The sequence below is a fragment of the Danio rerio genome, chromosome 22 (assembly GCF_049306965.1).
Source record: "Danio rerio strain Tuebingen ecotype United States chromosome 22, GRCz12tu, whole genome shotgun sequence".
NCBI lineage: Eukaryota > Metazoa > Chordata > Actinopteri > Cypriniformes > Danionidae > Danio > Danio rerio.
The window spans coordinates 35,062,635-35,089,410 of NC_133197.1; the positions used below are offsets into that span (position 1 = coordinate 35,062,635).

Consider the following 26,776-nt stretch of genomic DNA (forward strand, 5'->3'; position numbering starts at 1 on the left):
TGAATCAACAAAATCAGCCATAGTGTATGTGTGTGTGAATGAGTGAGAATGAATGATTCCCAGTGCTGGGTTGCAGCTGGAAGAGCATCCACTGTGTGAAACATATGCTGGATAAGTTGTCGGTTCATTCCACTGTGGCGAGTCCTGATTAATAAAGGAGCTAAGTTGAAAGGAAATGACTAAATGGTACAGTAATACATTATACAACAACACATTTTACACTGTTACATCTGATCTATGTACGTCTGTGTACGAGTGTGGTTATATCCTCATCATCAGTAGGCGGAGTCCTGCACAGTGGGCTGGGTCTGCAAGCTCCTCCCCTCCTCCAGATCCTCCTCAAAGCTCTCATTCTCTTCTGACTTCCAGAGCAAGTGCAGAGCCGCGCACAGTCCGAGCAAACAAACACGCCGAAAACACCGACATGTGACGCTCCTCGCAGCCCTCATGAACTTTCATTTTATATTTCTGTTTTAATTTCTTTTTTTCTTCCCCATAAAGACTCGAACAGAGCAGGACTCGTAATCAAGCGCCGCGCAGTCGTCCTGTGGATTTGCCAGGAATTATTCACCCATTATTCATCCTCGTCCTTTATTTGTCCAAATCCTGGAAGAAGAAGAGGAAAAGAAATCAGCGCTTTGACCTCCAGCAATACCAGAAGAGAAGAGCTTTGGTTTAAGCAGCAGCAGCAACAGCTCGCTATTCGGGATTTTATCACTTTTGAGGATCGAGTTGGTTCACCTTCTTCACCTGAGTGAAACGGTAAATGGCTCTGTGTGTCTCGTTGCGGTGTGGAACTGAATTATAACATCTCTGTGTCGTTAAAGCGGTGTGGGGAATCGACTGGACAGACTCTGCTGGTCGAGTCTTGGTATGTTTGGGTAGTTAAAGTTTTTATAATGTACAAAAATCAGGTTTTATAACAATAGACTTGCTGTAGGAATAATACAAAGTAGTAGTAGTAGTGATGATAATAATAATAATAATAATAATAATAATAATAATAATAATAATTAAGCAATGTATATAATAATAATAATAATAATAATAATAATAACAATAATAATACTACTACTACTAATAATAAATAAATAAATAGATAAATAAATAAATAAATAAATAAATAACAATACAAGTAAAATATTACAAGCAGGAAAAAGTTAAACAAATGAAAAGGCTTGTGTTTCAATGTGTAATCACATGCCATTTTATTCCAGTTGTAAAGTAACTTAAAGCAATTTAAAGCTAAACAAAAAGCTGCATTTCGACCTCCATAATTTTAAAAAATTTACTAACATACTTAAAGATATTCCTAAAATAAGATATTTATATTTAATTTAATTAAATATTTATTATCAAGTTATTATCAAGTAGTAATAAACTTTCAACTATTGGTCTAAAAAATTTAAATAATTTTTAAATTATTTTTCACTTATTTAAATAAATCCTTTAAGTAAATTTTATTTGCATTTATATTCAATTTTCTCAGTAGTTGTTATTTTTTATTTAGTTTTTTAAGCAGCAAAGATTAAAAATAAGTAGTTTTAAAGCTTTTTTATTATGTGGGAAGTTTAAAAGTAGTTCATTAAACAAATAGTAGCTATTTTAAAAATAAATTATTTATTTTTATGCTTTAATAAAGTTAAAACCGACAAGTTTAAAAGCAGCAAGGCTTAAAATTAATACATAGTATTGAAAATAGAAATAAAAATGCACTTAGAGCAGTTTATTTAACTTTTGATAACAGTTGTTTTGAGGTGTTAAAAAGCTGCAAGGTTATAAATAAACATAATTTAAAACTTAAAAAAAACTTTAAAAACAAACAAACAAACAAAAAAAAAAACTTTTTAAATGTCTGTTTGCGAGAAGCACTCAATAAAGCACTGAGTAAACAAATCTATTTACAAATTTGAAATTTTAGCGAAGTTTAAGTATTCAAAAACTTTCTTTTGTTTCCAGGTTGAACATATAAGCAGTTAACTAAAAAATCAACAAATATTTTTAAAAGCTGAAAAAAGTATTTCAAACAGTTTATGAAACATTTAGAAATATTATTTACTTTGATATTTGTTTTTTTTTTAATCAGAGAAAGCAGATAACAAACAAATGATAATCAATAAAAAGCTAATTTTTTAAATACAAAATCAAGTATGTGTTGGAAGGTCAACAAGTTTTTACTCCCAGAAAGGGTAAAAGAAATTCATTTCAAAATGACACAAAAGTACTTTTTGGAAAACAGGTTTCAGGGTAGATTTTGGATTCATTTTACAAATTAAATACCTCCATATATATATGATCAACTGCACAGCATTAATAATAAATAAAATAAATTAATAAATAAAATAAATAATAATAAAAAAAAAAAAAATATATATATATATATATATATATATATATATATATATATATATATATATATATATATATATATATATATATATATATATTTTTTTTTTTTTTATTTATTTATTATTAATGCTGTGCAGTTGATCATTTTTCTTGGGAAGTTTCTATTACTCCCTTCTTTCTTTTTTTCTGTAGAAATTTGAAATATTTTATAATTGTTTAACCTCAATAACAAGAATAAAGAAGGCTATATAAAATGAAGGCTATATAATATAAAGGCTATATAATATATAAAGAAGGCTAATAATGAAAAATGTATGTGTATAATCTAATAATTTGATGTGAATGATTGGATGTGTTAATGATTTAATGTGATGGATCCCCCCCAGAACTGATATATATATATATATATATATATATATATATATATATATATATATATATATATATATATATATATATATATATATATATATATATATATATGTCCTTAGAAATTGTATCATAAAACTTTTTTGCAGTTTTAACTTTGACTTTTCCAAACCTTGATAAACCTTGAAATCAGTTATCGTCCTATATATATATATATATATATATATATATATATATATATATATATATATATATATATATATATATATATATATATATATATATATATATATATATGTTTCGTGAATCGTGATACCATTTCTAAGGTATATGTAAAGGTTTTTTAAATGTGTTTTAAGCTATTGAAGATGGTTTATTTTATTTATGTAACCTAACATGTTTACATTTACAAATCGTTTTAAACAGTTCCTAAAATGTAATATATTGTGTTAAATAGGGGGAAAAGTTTTTTTTTTTTTTTTTACTAAGACATTTAAAAATAAATTGTTTTATAGCAGTAAACACAAAACCTTGAAACCGCGATACTACAGGGGAATTGAGTGAGCTAAATTGTCCATAGTGTTTGAGAGTGTATGGGTGTTTCCCTCTGATGGGTTGTGGCTGTAAGGGCATCTGCAGGGGCATGTGCCGAATAAGTTGGCGGTTCATTCCGCCGTGGCGACCCCAGAATAATAATGGTATATATATATATATATATATATATATATATATATATATATATATATATATATATATATATATATATATATATATATATATATATATATATATGATACTATTTTTATGCATGTTCTGCATCACTGTATAAGTTTTGTATGACTGTTACACATGTCATCGTATAATGCTGTATGTATGTGTTGGGTTGAATCTGTGCTCGGCTGGTCGCGACTCGGCGGCTGTGCGATGTGAACAACTCTGGGCTCGGTTGCTCAGGTCTTGAGGCTGGACAGTGAAAGTGTGTATGTATGTGTGTGTGTGTGTGTGTGTGCGGATTGATTCGTGTAGATGGAGAGAGAAGAGCTGTAGAAGGGCGAGATTTCTTCTCCTCCTTGCGCTCGGATGCGTCTATAAGCTTGACATCCAGACATTATAATAGCTGCGATGTGACGCGCGATCTATTTCCTCCGAGGTAAGTCATCGCGCGGAGGGCATTTGTGGCAGATGGACTGAATTATAGCTGGTATTTTTAGGCTTGGCTGTGTTTGTGCTGCAGAGACTGGCGCTCCTAATGCAAACCAAATGCAAACAGGTGTAAGACCATCGTCTGTACGGCGAGCGAGCGCAGACGCGACGCGATAAACCAGAACGGTTCATTTTTAGTCGAATATGCATCGTACGACGTTTAGTTTGTCGCGTCGCGTCGATCGCGTCACGTCGTGAGATGGGCTTTAACGCTCCAAAGCTGGTCAAATAGCGAATTACAGGATTCGAATTTCCAAATACGACTTGAATTAACGGTTTTAACAAACATTATGTTCGACATTGATGTAGTTGCTTGTTTGTCGGGTTTTTGGAGGTGTAAATGAAGGTTTTGATTAACACGTCAAGTTGGTTTATCGTTTAATATCGATGGCCTGAGTTTTAAAATGTGTGTGATGTGGAAAAACGTGATGTAGGTAACTCGTTTCCGGTGTTACGGTTTAACTGGTGACCGTGTTAACTGGTGTCCCTTTCCAGATGTAAGCTATTCACGTTTGCAGATTGGCAGATTCGTCACTTTTTCACAGCAACAAAACATGTCCATACCAAATAAAGATTCTTATTAGTTGTCAGTGTCATTGTGTGCATTATTGATTTTAATATCTGTGTAGCAGAACAGTATATAACCAAAGTAAATAAAAAAAATAATTAGAATTTACATGTCTTTAACAGGATTCGAACCCGTGTAGTGAAAAGGTTTAGCACACGTATCACTCAACTTATCTCACTGAGCTACTCAGAACTTCAAACGAAGCGGTCTGTTTTAATATCTTTGTCAGTTAACATGCCTTGCTGTGGTTGTGGACCCGTGTTAACATGTTTCCATCGATGTTAACATGTTTACATGCTGTTTAGTTACATGTACTCGCGTTAACGTGTTTCTACAAACTCTCCCGCTGATAGAATAGCTCTCTGTGACTAAACGATGCTTCATCAGTTGCTCAAACCATGTTTTTTCTTAGTTCTAGACTCATGTCTACCTGTGCCTTTGGAGTCGTGTTAACTCGTGACCCATGCTCATACATGTAACGTAAATAAAGATTTTATCCAAAAAATGAATACAATGACGATATTATTATGCAACATATTATGTCTAATATATATATATAATATATATTTCATATATAATATTATGCAACAGAATATTAGAATATTATGCAATCAGAATATAATAGTCCCATTGACTCGTGTTAGTCTGTGTCTACAAAGTTAAACGAGCTGATATTTTCTCAGAATAGCTCTAAATGACTACGATGTTCCGCTAAATACGCATACGCATACCCCCCCCCCCCCCCCCCCCCCATTTTATTTTAAAGAGAATTAAAAAAAATCAGGCTACATAAACAAATCTCGTATGTGGATTCGAACTTACTAACAGAAGAGACGCATGAAAGGAACATACGTGCTAACTAATTGAGCTGTCAAGAACTGGTGTAGGCTTAGCAGCTTTTAATAATTGTATCGTATGTAGCCAAATCATGTTCATAAGTACCTTGATACAGATGTGACCAAGATCATACATTGAAATGTTGCGATTTTCAATTAATATTCTGTTGCATAATATTATATATGAAATATATATTATATATATTCGACATAATATGTTGCATAATAATATCGTCATTGTATTCATTTTTTTGGATAAAATCTTTATTTACGTTACATGTATGAGCATGGGTCACGAGTTAACACGACTCCAAAGGCACAGGTAGACATGAGTCTAGAACTAAGAAAAAACATGGTTTGAGCAACTGATGAAGCATCGTTTAGTCACAGAGAGCTATTCTATCAGCGGGAGAGTTTGTAGAAACACGTTAACGCGAGTACATGTAACTAAACAGCATGTAAACATGTTAACATCGATGGAAACATGTTAACACGGGTCCACAACCACAGCAAGGCATGTTCACTGACAAAGATATTAAAACAGACCGCTTCGTTTGAAGTTCTGAGTAGCTCAGTGAGATAAATTGAGTGATACGTGTGCTAAACCTTTTCACTACACGGGTTCGAATCCTGTTAAAGACATGTAAATTCTAATTATTTTTTTATTTACTTTGGTTATATATTGTTCTGCTACACAGATATTAAAATCAATAATGCACACAATGACACTGACACCAACTAATAAGAATCTTTATTTGGTATGGACATGTTTTGTTGCTGTGAAAAAGTGACGAATCTGCCAATCTGCAAACGTGAATAGCTTACATCTGGAAAGGGACACCAGTTAACACGGTCACCAGTTAAACCGTAACACCGGTGTAACATCATTCATATCACTGTTTATTATCATTATCCGCCGGTTTGTTCGGATAATTGCCGTTTTAAAGGACATTATTGGGTCGTTTTAGATGTTATTGATTACTGAAAGATGATCAATAATGTCAGTCTAAGCAGAAAAAAAGGTTTACATTTGTTATTGTGCGTGTCGAGGTAAATATGCTGCTGGTGAATTTAATTTCCGCGTTCCGCTTTTGGTTTCATAGTTTTGTTTTTAGCCTTTGTAGACTTTGAATGGTTTTGTTGAGAAAATTACATTCTTCGTGTTTACACGTCAGGCTTTGGCTTTAATCTTCGCTTTGCGATGTAAATAATAATATTGTGGCTTTCGTCAAGAAATCTTGCTGAAGTGTTTTGGCTTGAAATCAAGCTCTCCAATGGTTTGTGGATTTGTTAGTCTCTTCATCCTTCTAAAGACATGACAAAGTAACCTCAGTGTGTAGCACTAATGAACCAAGAGGATTTTTTTCTTACTTATTGGCTTGTTTAGCTTTTTAGCATGTTCATCACGTCTGGTTCTCCATGGAGACGTTTTTAAACCTTTCAGCTGTGTGAGGGGTTTTTTCCTTTCTTGTCAGGGGACATGAAGATCTCCATGAGCACGCCAGACATTTGTTTCCACGCTATCCTTCAGAATTTGACTTTTTCTTTTTAATGCTCCTCAGCGAACAGGAAAATGCTCCCCGAGTCCAGTCGGTTTTAACTAAACACACGATTGACTCCAAAACAAGGCAGTGGTGGAACTGTGCACTTGCTTGAAAAGAAAAACCTCATGTATTATATATAATGCTGTGTAAATACTGTTTTACAGTGATTACAAACAGAACAGTCATTGAACTAGTAACTAAACACTGTGGTTGTTTTGAATACAACTGTTTTTTTTCTTTCTTTTTTTTAATAAGTCTAAGCAGAACTGGGTTATAGGCCTAATGGTTTTATTTCTGCTAAAATCTAAATACATTACATAATGTAGGTTTATGAACCTTTTTATTGGATTTTTTTTATTTATTCCTAGTGTTAGTGTCTGCTGAAAGGTATGTAATATCCTGATAACGATATATCACAATATAACACCATTTCTGTCAGTCTAAAGTTTATATATATGAGCAATTCCAGCGTTATGGGTGTGACATAAATACACAGAGAAAGTCAATGTTAACTGTATATTGAAACATCTGTTTATATTTTCCAAAACAACTAGCCACAGAGTTACGGGATCAGAAAAAATCAATCTGTAAACATTTTTAATATTTTAAATGAGGAAAATAAACATGCGTTATGGATAAGACGAAATAAGTGAGTTTACAGTATACAGCATTGTAGAATTTTTGCGAATTAAACTGCACAAACCAAAAGAAATAACGATAATCAAACGGATAAGAGTTGCTCACTATAGAACAAAAACGATTGTTTTTTTTTTTATTTGACACATCCGTTATGGATGTAACAGCTCTCTAATATGGATGCGACTGATATGAAATTGGCACATGTGTGGTTTTTATTTTTTATTTATTTTTTATTTTTTTGGTAAATCTAATATAATTTTGAAAACATTGACAGAGACATTTTTGAGTATTTTTAAAGCACTGTAAAATACTTATTTGCACAAAATAAAAATAAAAACACAGAACCCCCCCCCCCCCCCCCCCCCCAAAAAAAAAATGTCATGGCATGGTTGACATTTGCATGGAATTGCCCTATATCTATCTATCTATCTATCTATCTATCTATCTATCTATCTATCTATCTATCTATCTATCTATCTATCTATCTATCTATCTATCTATCTATCTATCTATCTATCTATCTATCTATCTATCTATCTATCTATCTATCTATCTATCTATCTATCTATCTATCTATCTATCTATCTATCTATCCCACTTTTTTACATTTTGATATAATGTACTCAGAAATGTGATTATTCATATCTGAACCTATTTCTCGCTTTATTTAGAATTTGAAATAAACAAACAAAATAAATTTAAAATAAATATTAACTATACATAAAACACTTTTCTAAAACGAATGATTGCAGGTTCGACATAACAAAAATAATGCAGAAATGTTGCTGTATAAAGTGTAAATATTGCACTTTAAACCTTGCAACTTTATCATGATTTCTGTTTATATCCCAAGTAATTCAGCGTAATATTGCGCTGATGTAAACTATGAAAATGTATTACCATGAACAATTTATTTTGTTACACCAAGAAATCAACTATATAGCACATAATATGGAATTATATACTTTTAATTTTGACCGTACTATTTACAGTTGAAGTCAGAATTTTTAGCCCCCCTGAATTATAGTCCTGCCTTACATTTTTCCCCAATTTCTGTTTACTGGAGAGAAGATTTTTTCCACACCTTTCTAAACATAATAGTTTTAATAACTAATTTCTAATAACTGATTTATTTAATCTTTGCCATAATGACAGTAAATAATATTTTACTAGATATTCTTCAAGACACTTCTTTACAGCTTAAAGTGACATTTTAAGGCTTAATTAGGTTAACTAGGCAGGTTAGGGTAATTAGGCAAGTTCTTGTATAATGATGGTTTGTTCTGTAGACTATTGGAAAAAAATATAGCCAAAAGGGGCTAATAATATTGACCTTAAAATGGTTTAAATAAATAATAAAAACTGCTTTTACTCTAGCAGAAATAAAACAAATAAGACTTTCTCCAGAAGAAAAAATGATTTCAGACATACTGTGAAAATTTCCTTGCAATGTTAAACATAATTTGGGAAATATATATAAAAAAAATCAAAGGAAAGGGCGGGGTGATTAATTCTCAACTATCATCATAATTCAATGCCCTATGAGGGCATATATAAAATTTTGCACATTTTATCCAATCACCTATAGTAAGTTGCAAGTTTTATCCATCATGTTAACATGCATGAGTGGACTTCTACCAGAATCTTCTTCCTTATGAAATTTGGTCAACCTGTTATGTCTATTCCCATCTAAACTAGAACTGAACGTTACACGCAGTACATCTTGTGTTCAATCTTGTCTGTCCTGCCCCGATTTAAAAACCAAAAACACCCACAGAGTTGAGTCGGTTGGTCGTTTAGTCACTGAATGTCTCATCTGAACGAGGTTTAAAGTGAGCGCTACTGGAATAAGGCCATATCTCTTGTCTTGGCATGCGGTTGAGTCTATTTTCTGCAACCCCCTCATACCTTCCCAAGGGAAAATCCAGCGAGTAAAGGGGGATAAAATTAGAGGACAGGTATAAGTTTCCTTCCTGCCTCCCCTCTTTTTTTTTTTTTACACTAGTGTATGTTCATCTTGGTGTCATGTTTCACATCTTCAGTGAGTTTCAGTTTCATATTCGCACTGGATTCCTCCTGAAAGTCTGTGATGGGACTCATTTTTTCTCTCTCTCTCAGGTGTCCTTAATTTAATTGCGATTGCAGGTATTGCAATACCCTTTGGGCTGATCGTCTTGCAGAAGATGTTCTGGCCTGTTGTACTGTTGCACTTGTCAAGTGTTATTGATTTACTTGCCCCTGAGAAGAACTCTCTTGGCTCTGTAATTGCATGTTCATTTATGCCTTAATTTGTTTGAGCTAACCAGTCCACAGAGATATTTATTCCTGGTGTACCTTGTAAAAACGTCCTTTTACGGTGCAATCCGTGTGGAGAATATGCTAGCAGAGGGTGGCGATATTGATTTATTGCCGACGCACGTGACTTCGTTGTTGACGAGGTTTTAAAAATAGAGCTTTTCCTCAACGCGCCCCCACCTCCAGCAGGTGCCTGGAAGTTTATTGTACATGATTGCACGGTTGAGTCCGCGAAAGTACCTATTTGGGCTTTGCACAAATCTCTCCGCACAAATAAAGCCTTAAACTTGGATTACGACACACCGTGAAAAAGGCGGGTAAAAAGGCGCACCCACCTACATAAAAAATTCCAATATAAAGTCATGCTCCGGACCTTTCATAACTCCTGTGCTTTCGTAATCTTGCAGGGCGATTGGATTTGAGATGACGCCGGGGTCAGTTGCAAGCATGTCTTTTTTTTTTTTTTTTTTTGCGCGCACACACATACTTACACATACACATACACATGCAGATCGCTTGTTTATTTTCCAGTAAGCCGCTTCAGTCTTCAGAGGCACTGTCTGCTGCAGTGTGCAATAGTTCACACTTCAATTGCAGCCTAACCTAGATTTCTGTAGCACTGCTTGTAAATAACCCTGGGGCTCTGTTCTGAGGGTGGGGGCTTTAAAGGCAGCGGGGAAACGTCTCTAATGCGAGGCTGCATACTATCCGTACTGTGATAAGACTTGCATCATCAGCAGAGGTGCGGATGAAGAAAGAAGAGGAGGATCGTTCAGATGTTCAGTCTAATAGTGTGCACTTCTGGTGCTGAGTACGGGTGTGTGCTGATGTTGATTTGGCCATGTGGACCGAGGTTTGTTTGCAATCGTCTACTGTGTATGTGCGCTCTATTATGCAAGAATAAACCTGTTCTGGAGGTGAGGTTTAATGGCGACAGGAAATCAAACGTGACCCTGTTTGTTTTCTTGATACAAGCTCTTGGTGTTATTGGCAATGATTTAGTGAAGAACATCAAGCTGATGTCAGTAACCCATTTTGTTTTTATTATTATTATTATTACTATTTTTATTATCTTTTTTATTATATTTCTGATATATATGTTACCCTGGACTAATAAAAAATTGTTTAAGGGTATAATTTTAGCAATACTCAAACGCATTGTATAGTTAAAAATTACAGATTTTTTTTTATTAAAAGAGCATGTTCCATGAAGATTTGTTAGTTTATCTAGTTTTAATTTGATAAATATACCATCGGAATAGCAAGTTCACATAGCGAAGAGAACATGATTTGGACAGTCTGATTTTGGCTAAATATTGTCCTACCCTAGCAAAGCCAACACAAACTCGCAGCAGTTCGTAACTTTTTGATTTAGTAGCTAATTCGTATGAATTTGTATGATCTCATTCGTACAATTTAGTATGATTTGCTTATCCCCCAATTATGGGTGGGGTTAGGTGCCACGCCTCCTTTTTAAAATACGAAAATGTATGCCTGAACTTGCACAAATTCGTACAGAATGTAAAATAGATACGTTGCGAGCTCAAGCTGAACAAATCTACTACAAATTTTTCGAGGTCAGTTTTTTTTCTATTAGTTTCCCTACCACGTGTGGAGTCACGTGATCCCACTCTATTAAGGTTGATTTCTACTTCTGCATCGAACGCACAGATATGGTTCGTCGAAGCCTTTTTGCAGTCGCACACCTGCAAACCTCTTAAAAATGTTACTAAACATCACACATTTGCATTACATTGACGATGATTGGAAGTTGCGTCAGAGATGCCTTGAGACAGCATATTTTCTATTACAATAAGATTATTATTTACAATAAAATATCTGTTTACTGAGGTTTCAGGAAATTCACAGTTTTAAATACTATTTACAGGATATGCAGGAGTTATTTCATTTAGTAGAGATGCTGCTTATTTTCTAGTTTTGAAAACATTAAAAATAATTATTAAATTCAGCTGTTCAGCGTTATTGTTCAATAAATATTCATAGATCGTAGATACTGTGTTTCCTTCAATTATTTTAAAATTAAGTAATGCATCCATTCAGAAATCTCTCACTTGTAATACGTAAGCATATTTAATGTACAAAACCTGTCAGTTAACTATGAGGGCAGAAAAAAATAATTGTAATAATTATAAATAATTCAATAATTATAATCGAGTAAAAATGTTCAATTAGTCGAGATTTTGATTTTAGGCCAAACCGCTCAGCCCTAGTAAAACAGCATTTGGACCCTGTTTGTTTTGAACTTTTTACACTTTTAAATTCCATCACAAATTTTTAGTTTGTTTAATATGTAAATGTTATGTTGAATGGTGATAAAACCTTTTTCTGCCTATAATTTGACTTTTTTTATTTATTTATTTTAATTTTTTTTATGAAGCAGTAATGGGGATAGATTGCCCAAAAATATTCAAATTGAATAACCCTCAAGTGGTTAAGGCATTTTAGAATGACCAAAACAACATTTCAGATCTTTTATAATGTGCTCAGCCTGCTGGTTTATTCATTCACACACATTTTTATCATCACATGATCTTTTCACATGACATTTTTTAATCCGCATGCTGGAGTTTGTTCAGTAAAAATGTTTCTATTGTAATTTATGCACATCTTTTCTTATCAAATAAAAAGTTTATCCTACTTAGTTAAGTGCATACATTTTTTTTATGTGCATTTTCAAAATTTTTGTCAGTCAAGGCACATTGACACATAATGCGCATATCCAAATTGTGCATACAAAAAAAAAAGTTGGATGGAAACAGCTACTGATGACTAAATTTTCTGTTGGGTGAACTATCCCTTTAAAGTACACCATTGCTTGCTTTAAATGTGCTGTCTTCCTAAACAGAATGTAATCTGATGCACCAGAAGCAACCATATAGCTAATGTTGTCCTGTAATTGGTAGATGTGTAATTCGGCCAAGCCAGTATTAGCAGCAACAGCTTAACGCTTAAGAGAATCATGTGGAAAAAACAAAAAAAATATGGCTGTTTTAGAAAGAAAGAAAATTCAAACACAAAAAAAAAACATGTAGCTGCACAACTCGGGTCAAGACTTTCTGCGATGTCAGAGGCCTTTAAACCAAAGCTGCTCTTTGACATTTTTTTGGAGGGAAAACAGCTTTGAGTTCATCGCTCGACCTTCTACTTCGTGCACCTCCAACACAAAGCAGCGATTTATATAAAAAAAATAATAAAATAGCTTTTCACCGGCGGTCCACATGCCGAGTTCTTGTGCACCGACAATCGCAGCGGATTTCAATGGGCTCAATAGAGACGTCCTGGCCTGTGGTCTCGGCGCAGGGGAAAAACAGGAGGGAAGATCTGTCTTACAGGGAAAGACGGCGTGATTCACTAGCTCAGCACGCTGTAGAAACGCGAGTTTAATGTAGCATAGGATGTTAACGCGATGGCCTGGAGACTGAGACATGTTGTCAAGCTCTGGATGGGAGAAACTGGGCAGATAAAGGCCACCTCTCTCACACACACACACACACACACTTAAATTACCTGCCTACAAATGCAATAATATTGATTTTTAAAGATGTTGTTTACATATTACCATTCCTGATGTTGTGTCTGGCTGATCGATAACAGTTGGGGGTTGCGTCTACGGATTTGAGGGGAAAATGAAACATTGGGTTTGTTTAATGTTCGCAAGCACCAATTTGTGTCCAGCAGCCTTTTGGATGAAGGGAGGCTTCTCTGTTTACCCCTACTGAGCCGCTTGCTTTGAGTTGATCTTTGACTCCCACACAAATTGCCTGCTGTTTACCGAAGTGCGACTGTGTCTGTCGTGATCTTTTTTTTTTTTTTTTGCGCAAGAAATGCTTCAGGAGGGTAATTGTAGAGTTGTCTTGAGTGGAGCTTGGAGCCGCTGCTAACTCCAGAAGTAGAGCGAGAGAGGGCGAAAACGCTCATTTGTTAACCGATTAGCCTGGTAAACCATGAAGAGAGTTCGGTTGTGGACTCGAGTGGCGGTTAAAGTTGAGTCACAAAAGTGATCGGCACGTAGGCCTTCGGAATACGTCGACTTGAAGTTACTGATTTACAGTCTTCTGCTTAAACAATGATCTATTAACCTTTTATGATTTCGTCCTGGAATTTCTTTTTCCATCCGCTTGCAGTTAAAAGGTATATTTAGGCATCGGTTTAAAGCAGGGGTGTCAAACTTGTATTCACTCAGTGACACTTCAGCTTTATTTCTGTGCTTGAAGGAAGGGTTGTAATTGTAAGAATGTATAATGGAATCTATTCTTAATATGTCGTTAAATAATAGTCTCTTTATTTTCTTATAACATATTTAAGGAACACAAAATAATTAGATGTAAATGTAAACTAGATTTGTTTACTCCAGTAGTATTTTGAGCATCTTGAACTTGTGTACAATCTAATCTAGTTTCTTTATTTCTTTATAATTATTTTTAATTTTGCTGCATTTCCTGTTGCAATTCTCATTATTGCAATGTTTATCTATATCTGATTGTGTTGTTTTAATCTAAACTAATTTACATATAAATTTTAGCATTATTTACCAAGCACAATGTGTAATTTCAACATTATTATTATTATTATTTATTCCTAATTTTATGGCATTTTTCTACTGAAATTGTCATTACCGCAATGTTCATCTATATCTAAATGTGTTCTGTTTTAATTTAAGCAAATTGTCATACACATTTCAGCATCGCCTATCAAACACAATGTGTGATTTCAACATGAGATTATATTATTTTGAGTTTTGTGGCATTTTCTACTGAAATTTTCATTACCGCAATGTCTTAGTCTGTCCGAATGTTACATTTTAAATTGGAGCAAGTTTACATACAGATATTAGCGTTATCAACCAAGACAAATGTGTAGATTCAACATTATTATTATTTATTCTTAATGACATTTTATACTGAAATTCTCATTACCGCATTGTGTTCGTTTATATCTGAATGTTATGTTTTAATTTAAGCAAATGCACATACACATTTTAGCATTTTCTACAAAGCACAATGCGTTATTTCAATATAAAACTATAATGATTTTGAATTTTGATGTATTTTCTACTGAAATGTTCATTACAACAATGTATCCTTCTATGCCTGAATGTGTTGTTGTAATTACATTTTTTATTTATTTAATTTATAAATGTACAATATCTAAATCTGAATGTGTGTTGTTTTAATTTAAACGAAACAAATTTTAGTGTCATCCAAGCACATTTCAACATAAGATTATATTATTTTGAATTTCACATAATTTTTTTTACTGAAATTCTCATTACCGCTATGTGTTCAGCTATGAATGTGTGTTGTTTTAATTTAAAGAAATGTACATACAAGTTGCAGCGTTAACTATTAAGCACAATGTGTTATTTCAACATGACATTATAATTATTTAAAAAATGTTGCTGCATTTTCTACTGAAATTGTCATTACCGTGATGTCCATCCATATCTAAATGTGTCGTTTTGATTTAAGCAGGCTAATTTCAGCGTTATCTACCAAGCATATAATGTAATTTCAACATTACCTCATGTATTTTTTTATTTTACTGCATTTTTTACTGAAATTGTCATTACCACATTACCGCGTTTTTATTTAAACATGCAAATTATAGCATTTCCTCATAGGGTTATCTACAAACATGACCTTTAATGCATGTGTTTGTATGTGTGAGTGCATTTTCTACTGAAATTCTCATTACCGCAATGTATTCGTCTATGTCTGAAATGTGTTTTTTAATTTAAACAAACCTTTATACACACTGTAAAAAATTTGACCTTAAATTCACAGTAAATTACTGGCTAATAATTGCATTACTTTCACAGTAAATTACTGTATGTAAATTCACAGTAAATTATTGTGAGGTAGTTCACAGTAATTTACTGTGGTTTTGTCACATTAAATTATTGTGAAATTACAACCATATATTGTAACTTTACAGTAGATAATAACGTCCGTTACTGTGATTTCACAGTATTATCTTGTAGAATTAACTATATTTTACTGTGAATTTGCAATATGATTACTGTGATTTAGCAGTAGATTGCAGTTTCAATACATGATTTAACTGTAAAGTTACAGTTATATCCTGGATTACTGTAATTTAACAGTTTGGTGCTGTAAAATTTCAAAGTAAATTTAGGTCACACAAAAATGAAAATTCTAACTTGATTTACTCACCCTCAGGTTGTTCCAGCTCTGTTAAAAATGATTTTTTTTGTTAAACACAGGAATAAAAATATCAAATATTCCCCTTTGTGTCTAAACAACCTGAAAATGCGTAAATGATGACAGAATCTTCATTTTTGGGTGATCTGAAAAGACTCTAAAATCAAAATAAAAACAAACACACATACATTTTACAGATTTATTTAACAGCTTAATGACATCTGTGTAAACATTTCAGAAAACTTTCAAAAGGTGAAGGTGAAGCCTCAAAAAATCCTAAGAACATAATAACAAAAAAATCTGACATCATATGTAGCATACATATAAAAAGCAGTGCTTCAGAGTGCGCGCTCTCTCTTTCTCACATATATATATATATACATATATATATATATATATATATATATATATACATATACATATATATATATATATATATATATATATATATATATATATCATGAATCATTTTCCTGATAATTTTACACACTTGCTGGTTGATGTGTCTTCTCTGCTTCTTTGACTTCGTCTGTCTTCCATCTCCAAACTGGTGCCCAAAAAGCACCTATAAGCAAAAGGGCAGACAAACAGTTAGCTTCATACAACACTACTGGGACACTACTGCTGCACTACAGAGCAAAATTACTGTTAGCTCAGTTTGAACATGCTGACAATACTGTAGCTCAGTCAAACTGCAATCATTTAAACAAAAACATCTGAAAAACATTTCCATCACAAACACACATTCAAGAACAGTCTAACAACAAATAGTGGTTTTAATGACCTAGGCAGAGCATTTTAAAACAGTTGATTTGATTTACACCTTCTGTTTACAGACTATAATCTAATGCTGGGTTCACACTTATTGCAAATTGAACACGTACATCATAGCACTTGTTCTTGAATACTAGCAGGATGTTTCTTGCATCAAGCTAATTTTTCATGATTTGAATATTAGGAAAATTTTGCAAAAAACTTGATTGAAGTGATATAGCACTTGTGTTGTATTCATTTCAATCAAGTTTTTTTGTAAATATTCCAAATATTTTTCAACGTTTTTTGAGTTTCACTTAATTTGTGCTTCCCAGTAAAAAATTCCCACTATTTATGCATGTGCAATGACTTGTATGTAATCCACTCACCTGAATAGGTAACTTCACATATGGTATAAGAGCCCCATCCTTTTAAAGACAGCTTTCCCTCTGGTCTCCAGCACAGACAAACAAATTGAGTCTGCAACACACCCCTTTATTACAAGGGGAGAAGGGGAGTCATGACTTGTGCTCCTATACATTCCTTGTTTAACCCCCCGAAAACAAGCCCTCAGTTACAATATTTATTGTAGACATTACCTTAAATTCCAGAGTGCAAAAGGCAACTTCAGCATACTTCAGTTTCAGACCAGATCCAAAGTCAGTCGTTAAATCCAGGTGAGGTCCCATGACCACTCGACCCTCCAAGGAATAAGACTGTTTGTTTGATGTTGCACTGCTGGGGAAAGAAAGACTAAATTAGAGATGTTTGTGAATAATTACATTTGTTTGTAGAAACAAAGTTGACATTCCATGCTCTGCCTATTAAAAACCAAGCAAACAAACACACATGCCCAGTAAAATTGCTAATAAAAATAAAAACTATAGTTTAAAAAAATCTTTGTCTAATATTTACTACGACTGGAGGTACTGGTGGAACTCCCCTCGGTGGAAGAAAAAGAGTTTGTACAAGAAACTGCTCACAACAAATTTGTGAAAAACCTGACATTTAAAAATCTAATAAAAACGAGGAAGGTTTAACATTACCTTTAATAATCAAGAGAGGGGTGATTGGCATCAGTGTTTCAACATCAGTGGCTGTGGCTGCAAAAAATATGAATATAATAAAGAGTTGAAAAAGACTCAACCTAACACACACACACACATACTGTATATATATATATATATATATATATATATATATATATATATATATATATATATATATATATATATATATATATATATAGGTTTAGACTGTGATAATGAATTTAGGTTATATTTGTGTGCTCAGAATTTACACTCACCTCACACTTCAGCTATTATCAGGTACACCTGAACACCAAAAAATAAAATCTACAGTTAGTGACAATATACAATTAGTTCTCATTAGTAAATGTTAGCAATGCATTAACACCAGTGAGAAATATACAATATGTACTGTGTTAGTGTTAGTTTAAAATAATACAACTGAATTGTATTATAAGCCTCATTTAATAAAACAGTTAAGACTTGTTTCATAATGAGTTTAGTTTATTTAACTAACTTAACGTTAACGTAACAGAGAACAAAATTAACGTACATGATGGTGACTAACCGTAACGTTAACTTAAGTGAAAGCCAGAGCTTACCTTAATGTCACAGTCATTTCACCTGTACTTCAGTCTTGTACTGAAACAGAAAATGCAGTTAACAAGAAGTTAATTAAAGAAAATTCCCTTTCTTTTTTTCAGGAACTAACGTTAACGTTATGCTATGTTACCTCAGAAAACACTACAATCACCATCTGGCGTCGTTAATTTCTTGTTTTAAAAAAAGGCGCGCTTAAACTCTGTATGTGCGAGTACAACCAAAGTACTCGGTAAATTCCAGTTAAATGACATGCACTATACAGAAATACACATACAACAATCATTTAACGGACAAAAGTCACATTTTAACACTTACCGAGGATGAATTCGTTGGGTGAAAAGACGACGCAGGCGTTGTCTGTGGCGATGGCGCTTGTTTGCGGTCGAGTCGAGTCAGTTCTGTTCAATGAATCGGCTCCTTTAAGTGAACAGTAAAGAGTCGAATTCGCCTGAAACCGATTCCATTTTGCATAATATTGTAAGACGCAGACATATAATTCATTAATATTTCATCATATTACTTGGTTCGTGTACTGCTTGTACACAAATTGCATGTTGATGACTATGAGCTTATGAACACGTCTGATAAAATATCTGAATCTGATTCAATGTCACACGAGTCCTGAATCGAAGCAGTGCAAAAGTGATATATTCATTGAAATATAAAGTTAATTTTTTTCTTCGCCATTCAAAATATTACATATCTCTGACTTTAACAATAAGAATAAAGTTCGTTTGGAGTGTATTGAGAATTATAATTTTTTCCTCCCAGGATTCATTTCGCACCAAGCTGCATCAAGCTGTAATGGTGGATGAGAAGGCACATAATATTATAAATATTGCTTTTAATATGTACTGAAATAAAGTTTTAACACTTTTTCATGCGAGAATGTAGTTCTTCAAAACCAAAATCTGTGGATTGTTAGTAAAGATTGTGTGTAATTTTAAGTGTGTTTTGCCGGTAGCGGAGATCTATGACCTCCAGGCGGTAACGGCGCTCATTACTCATGTATCCGCCGAGAGGCGCCTGTCTTCAGGCTAGACATTGGGACAATTGCCCCGTCTTCGATGGCTCTATATGCGTCAGAAAATGAAGTTTTAACTGTTTTTCATGCTAGAATGTTGTTGTTTAAAACTCTAATCTGTGGTTTATATATATATATATATATATATATATATATATATATATATATATATATATATATATATATATATATATATATATATATAATTCTGAGATTAGTGACCTCCAGGCAATGACAGGTGCCCAATACTCATGAAACCGTCTAAACCAGACATTTACCCTGACATTGAAATAATTTTTGGCTGTTTAACAGTCTTTGGTTTCATTAATTAATTACTTTTTTATTCCAGTTTATTATGTTTTGGCTAAGCACACAGATATGTTCATTAAATATTATTTCCTATTCTATGTTAACTGTAAAAAAAATTAAATAATGGTGCAGTACAACCAAAAAGATGTTGGTAACCAAATCGTTTTGGGGGCTATAACATTCTGTTATTATCTGTTAAAAGTTAATTTGTATTAATTTCTACATTGAATAAACAAAAGGTTTGAATTTCTATAACTAACGTGCAAAATATAGTCTTTTTCACAGTAATTTGCTGTAATCATGCTATCTGCCGTAATTTCACAATAAAATTATGAATACAACATATTACTGTGAATTTTTCAGTTAAATACTGTGAAGGGATACTAATGTAATTTACTGTGAAAAATTACAGTAACTTGTTGTGAAAACCTGGAAATTTTTTACAGTGCAAATTTCAGTGTTATCTGCCAAACACAGCGTGTAATTTCAACATTAGATTATTATTATTTAAAATAACAATACTGAAATACATAATTGAAATGCGTAATCATGACTGAAATTCTCATTTCCGCAAAGTGCCTATGTTGGAATATGTTGTCATTTCAACATGTTACCATCAAAATCTGAACAAAAACAATGCTATTGTTGCTATTTAAGAGATTATTAAACACAACAATTCATTTACTAAGTATTTACGTATGATGAAAGAAAGCAGAATAATTGTGTCCATGACTGATCTTCTCATCCTCTGTATTAGTTTTTAAAGGACTATTTAAAATACAAAGTTTATTTAATTTAGTTTTGTGCGAAGGAGCCAGTTATTCCGAGATGGCTGCTAGCTATGAAGATCTCTTAAAAAATTTCATTTATTATCAAATTGTCTCCTGTCAGAATGTTTATTTACATGACCTTTTGATTATCATTACAGAAACAGGTAGTTTTTCTACATTTATATAATTGTTGGATTTATCTTTTCGTTTTTTTTTAAACGAAAATCTACTTTTATAAAATCTAATTAACTATGTTAGCGTGCTCTATAAAAACCAAATTGTTTTTCTTCTCTTTTCATGGCTCATTAGAGATGTTTGCCAAGACAGGCGTCGCTTTTATTGCTCATTATACCACCTAACCCCAAGTATAAAAAATTGGGGGTTAGCACAGAGGCTAGGCTGAGCTGACACTAACTATTAGTTAAGGCTCATCTAACCCAGCAGTCCTTGAATCATTAAACAACTCGGACAGCAAACATCATGCTGGCTAGAGCGTGCTTTTCACACCGGCTTTGGTGTCGAGATCTTGGCCTCTGATAACGTATACTCTAAAGAGACGCGTGGAGGCGAGGGGAAACGGGCCAGACCAGGTGTGTTTGACACTGACAAACAGTGTAACCTTGCAGCTGGTTCATAACTCGCAGTGCTGACCTAGTAAATACAGCAGGAACCGCCGAGAAACACTTGTGTGTTATTTCTTACAAGTCAACACAACTGCTTGTCTTCGCACTATACCCGGTGTCTTTGGGTGTCCCCTTATTTGAGACCACCAGGCTGTTGAGTTTGTTCGCATTAGTGCTTGCAAGTGCTCCATCACACAGTGTAAACTAAGAGCAGATTGCGATCCCAGTAGCTTCCATTTTGTATAGAGAGTCTGTCATGCGAGAGGGTGCATCTGTGTTCAGGTTTCCAAATGTGTGTGTGGGAAGGTGGTTACCTTGGTAAGTAAGACTGCTTAAGGAATGCATGTCTGCAGGGTGAAAGGCAGTATTTCTTTGAGAGCATTATGCCGTTTTATGAATGAAATGCTGAAAGTGGGTGTTAAGAATGACTAAGAAGTATAGGCAAGAAAATGACTAGGAATAAGTTGTAATGATCTGTATTGTCGAAGTGCAGAAATTACTAACTTTTTTTTTTTTTTCTCATGCAAGCCATTGGTTTTTCTTTAGTCAAGAATCTAGTCCAAGGTTTTTTAGATTTCTACATCAGCCATTGTTAAATATTTCTTCCAAGAAACCTTTTTGTGCTGCCAGCTTTTATTTTGGTTTTAAATGTTTTAAATTTGTTCTTTGGTATGAGGACTTGGTGAAAAACTACATCTACATCAAAACACCACTTTTTTTTTTTTTGTAAAAAGGCTCATTTTGCAAGTCTCCTAGAGTTAAAATGCTTAAATAGCAGTTTTAGCTTAGCATAAGTCCTTGAATTGGATTAGACCAGTAGCATCTCTCTCAAATCTTTAAATCTTGAGCATCTCTAAAGAAATTTTTCAACTTTTTTCAAAATTTTCTTTTTTTTTTTTTAAAAAACAAAGCAAAATTCTGGCGAGGCAGTGGCGCAGTAGGTAGTGCTGTCACCTCACTGCAAGAAGGTCGCTGGGTCGCTTTTTCGAACCTCGGCTCAGTTGGCGTTTCTGTGTGGAGTTTGCATGTTGTCCCTGCCTTCGCGTGGGTTTCCTCCGGGTGCTCCGGTTTCCCCCACAGTCCAAAGACATGTGGGACAGGTGAATTGGGTAGGCTAAATGTGTGTGTGGATGTTTCCCAGAGATGGGTTGCGGCTGGAAGGGCATCTGCTGCATAAAAAACCTGCTGGATAAGTTGGCGGTTTATTCCGCTGTGGCGACCCCGGATTAATAAAGGGACTAAGCCGACAAGAAAATGAGTGAGTGAATGAAAGGAAGATTCTGATGGGGTTTTTGTTGGCCAAGAATCTAGTCCAAGGTTTTTTAGATTTCTACATCAGCCATTGTTAAATATTTCCTTCAAGAAACCTTTTTATGTTGGCAGCTTTTATTTTGGTTTTAAATGTTTTAAATTTGTCCTTTGGTATCAGGACCACTTTTTTTGTAAAAAGGCTCATTTTGCAAGTCTCCTAGAGTTAAAATGGTTAAATTGCAGTTTTAGCTTAGCATAAGTCATTAAATCGGATTAGACCATTAGCATCTTGCTCAAATCTCATTTTTATTTACATTTGTTTTGTAGTTACATAGTGTATTAAGATTGACAGTAAAATGAAAAGTTGCTGTTTTCATGGCTGAAATTTTGAAACTTTTATTTTGTAAAGATTGAGCGAGATGCTAATGGGTTTTTTCTTCAGTCAAGAACTAGTCCAGGTTTTTTAGATTTTTCAACATCACCCCATGTTAAATACTTCTTCCAGAAAACCTTTTGTGTTGCTGGTTTTTATTGTGGTTTAAGATGTTTTGAATTCGTCCTTTGGTATCAGGACTTGGTGAAAAACTACATCTTTATTTTGTAAATATGCCCATTTTGCAAGTCTCCTTGAGTGAAAATGCTTAAATGATAGTTTTAGCTTGGCATAAGTCATTGAATTGGATTAGACCAGTAGCATCTCTCTTAAATCTTGAGCATCTCTAAATAAATTTGTAAACTTTTTTGTTTTTAAAAATAAAGAAAGATTCTGATGGGGTTTTTGTTGGTCAGGAATCTAGTCCAATGTTTTTAGATTTCTACATCATTGTTAAATATTTCTTCCAAGAAACCTTTTATGTTGCCAGCTTTTATTTTGAATTTTAAATGTTTTGAATTTGTCCTTTTTGTTTCAGGACTTGGTGTAAAACTATTTATTTTTTGTATAGGCTTACTTTACAAGTCTTCTAGAGTTAAAATAGTTAAATAGCAGTTTTAGCTTAGCATAAGCCATTGAATTGGATTAGACAATTAGCATCTCTCTCATATCTCATCTTGGTGGTCTTTTTTTTGTAGATACAGAGTATACTAAGACTGATGGAAAATTAAAAGTTGGTATTTTCTAGGCTAAAATTTTGAAACCATTTTGAAAAAAAAAAAATTGAGTGAGATGCTAATGTTTTTTTTTTTTCAAGGTTATTTAGATTTCTCAACATCCGCCGTTGTTAAATATTTTTTCCAAGAAACCTTTTATGTTTCCTGCTTTTATTTTGGTTTTAAATGTTTTGAAATTGTCCTTTGGTGTCAGGACTTGGTGGAAAATACCACTTTTTTTAGTAAATATATGACCATTTTTGAAGTCTTCAAGAGTTAAAATGGGTAAACAGCAGTTTTAGCTTAGCATAAGTCATTTAATCAGATTAGGTCATTAGCATCTCGCTCAAATCTCTCTTTTTTTTTTTTTTTTTTTGTAGTTATATAGTGTATTAAGATTGACGGAAAATGAAAAGTGTTTTGTAGGCTGAGATTTTTAAGTGTTTATTATTTTAAAATTGAGCGAGATGCTAATGGTCTAATCTGGTTCAATGATCTATGCTAAGCTAAAAGTGCTCCTGCTAGACCCAAAGAGATTTAAAAATACTAAAACTCCACTGTTTGACTCTGCTAATTGCAAAATTAGCCTGTCTACAGAAGTTCCTTGTAACATTGTTTGTTTGTTTTTTAATTTCCTGTCAGCTTAGTCAGGCCAAAATTCTGATTTTCACTGCCCAAACATCTGATATAAAAATATTAGAAGATTTTATTTCAAGTGATTCTTGGATTTTTCAGCAAACGGAACAAAGTGCTTATTTTTCTTCATTTCAACATTATTTATATGCATTAGCTGCTTATTTTAACATTAAATGCTATGTTTTTATATTTAATGTGTAATGCTTTCATATAATTAGTAAAATTGTCTAACATTTATTTAAATATGTAAAGACTGCACCACTGGGTCTTGGTCATCAAAAAAAAAAAAAAGACAAATTTTAATCACTGCTAGTTATTTTAAATGGTTTTTGCAGTGTGACAAATTAATCTTATAAGTACAAATAGACTATTCCATGTAGACTCTTAATTAATATTAGCTTATTAAAGCTCCATGAATAATCATAAAATACTTTAGATGGTGTATAGCTTGTGAATATAGCATGTTATATTACTCCCCAGAAATACTTTTAAGGTGGCAAACAATGCTTGCAAATTCGAACACAATCACATGTCATTTTGACATATTCCACAAACCCAGCCAGTCTCCGAGCATTTTGCCGGCATTGCTAAAGTCTTTTCAAATGCTTTATTATGAACAGAACATTCTCAGAAATGTTTTAAATTTATAAAGTACAATGTTACTAAACCCCAGAGTCAATATCACAACTAAGACGGAAATTATGTTGCACAGAGTCTGTAAGCCGTTTAGCCTATTTTTCAATGCAGAAATGCTATGATTTCAATTTAGTGGTGGTCCTCTGTTGCCTTCCATGTATAGAGAAAGAAGTCTTTTTTTTTTTTTTTTTTTACAGTGGGTTAGTTATCTTCTATAGATTTAGCCTCTTTTAGAGTTGGAATTGCTTCTCTTTAAGCATACAGCTAAAGGAATAGGATCATGCGGGTTTGTAACCAAAAAAAAAAAGTCTCTCAATGCGATTTATTTTTAGTTTTCGCTCACATTCGGCTTCTTGGAGTTTTTGTAATATCTCAGTGCGTTTGATTTATGTGGCTTATATTTCAGGAAATGTTTTCCTCAACAACAACAACAACAGCAGAAAAAAAAAGAGAGCGCTGAGATCCTCGACTGATGCAGTCTTCTCGAGTATCACAGATATATAGGAAAGATCTCTTGGCACGGCGTTATCAGTGATTTGCCTTGTTTTGTGTCCGTGTCCGCAGGGTACAGTTAGAGTCTTCCTGGTTTCATAACAAACAGAAGATATCCTTGGGAGCTTGTGTTATTGTCTAACCCAAAGCCACGTGTTTATCAGCATCTACATTAAATACACCGTTGGGTTGTGTTGATGTCTACCGCGAGGTGTTTATTGACGCAGGCCATTGATCTTCGACAGACTCAGCAGTCGTGTCTCTGTTAAACAAGTCAACGGTTACGTCTTTCAGGCCATCTGTTGCCCCCGTTTTGGGTTGAGGGCACTACCTTCTGTTTTCGCCACACTGTGTCTTTTTACTGTTTGGAAAACACAGGCTTTGATCAGTTCTTGGCATCAAAGTGCAGCAAGAAACACCAGGTACTTAGCATTGCACTGTACTGCTGTTTGGTCTGAATAAACATTGGTCATCTTTGAAGAGGTCGTGTTTGGTTGGAACTTACCACAAGTATGCCCTTAAAGAAGCAGGTTTCTGTTGTGTGGTTAAAGAAACACTTTTTTTTTGGAAATGGGCTCATTTTAGAAGTATCCTAGAGTTAAACTGTTGAGTTTTACCATTTTTGAAACAATTCAGCCGATATCTGGTTCTAGCAGGAACACTTTTAGCTTAGAAAATATCACTGAATTAGATTAGACAGTTAGCATCTTCCTCAAAAGAAAACAAACTGACATATTTAAAGCTAAACACTTTTGTAGTAGTGTTGTCACAATACTGGAACTTTGATACGATACCTTGAAAAATAACGATTTTCGATACTGTGGGGAACAAATTCCGCAATATTGCAAGTAAGCAAATAAAATAAAAAAGGGAAATAATTACAAAACCATGTAATACTTATACAGGATACGTCACCAGTCTTTAAGTCCAAAATTCTTGTTAAATGTTCTGAATAAACGTTGGTCTGAATAAACATTGGTCTTCTTTGAAGAGATCACATTTGGTTGCAACTTACTGCAATTATGCCAAAAACAAGAATTAGGTTTCTGTTGTGTGGTTAAAGGAACACTCCACCTTTTTTGGAAATGAGTTTATACTAGAAGTATTCTAGAGTAAACTGTTGGGTCTTACCATTTTTTAAAATAAATTCAGCCGATATCTGGGTTTGGTGGGAACACTTTTTGCTTAGCTTAGCATACATCATAGAATTAGATTAGACCAGGGGTGTCAAACTCAATTTCTGGAGGGCCGAAGCCCTGCACAGTTTAGTTCCAACCCTGCTTCAACACACTTACCTGTAGGTTTCAAACAAGCCTGAAGGAGTCAATTAGTTTGATCAGGTGTGTTAAATTAGGGTTGGAACTTTTGACACCTGTGGATTAGGACGTTAGCATCTTGCTGCTGAAAAAATCTTGAAGTGTGTTGACAATTGTCCTATTTAAAGCTGGACTCTTCTGCAGTAGTGTTGTCACAATACTGGAATTTAATATGATACTTTACAAATATTGGTATTTGATATCGTTTTCGATACTGTGGGGAATAAATTCCGCTACTTTGATTAATTATTTTTAAAAAGT

The 26,776-nt window shown here is 33.6% G+C and overlaps 1 protein-coding gene and 1 long non-coding RNA gene across 6 annotated transcripts in view; one reads left to right on the forward strand and one right to left on the reverse strand.

Annotated features, from left to right (window-relative positions):
• The first annotated feature begins 388 nt into the window (after nt 1-388).
• Nucleotides 389-26,776, forward strand: part of dag1 (dystroglycan 1) — a 62,547-nt gene continuing 36,159 nt past the window's right edge. Inside the window, exon 1 of one of the 3 annotated variants that reach the window (XM_009296487.5) lies at nt 389-871. The gene's annotated coding sequence lies outside the window, so the exon portion shown is untranslated. 3 annotated transcript variants of the gene reach the window in all.
• LOC141380233 (uncharacterized) lies at nt 17,395-18,457 on the reverse strand. 3 transcript variants are annotated; one of them, XR_012397910.1, is made up of 4 exons: nt 18,369-18,457; nt 18,045-18,072; nt 17,785-17,841; nt 17,395-17,476 (listed from the first exon to the last, which is right to left on the reverse strand). It is a non-coding gene; the product is annotated as an uncharacterized lncRNA (long non-coding RNA). The 3 variants fall into 3 exon arrangements; XR_012397911.1 differs by lacking the exon at nt 18,369-18,457 and having other exon boundaries at nt 17,395-17,473; nt 18,045-18,172; XR_012397909.1 differs by lacking the exon at nt 18,369-18,457 and having other exon boundaries at nt 18,045-18,172.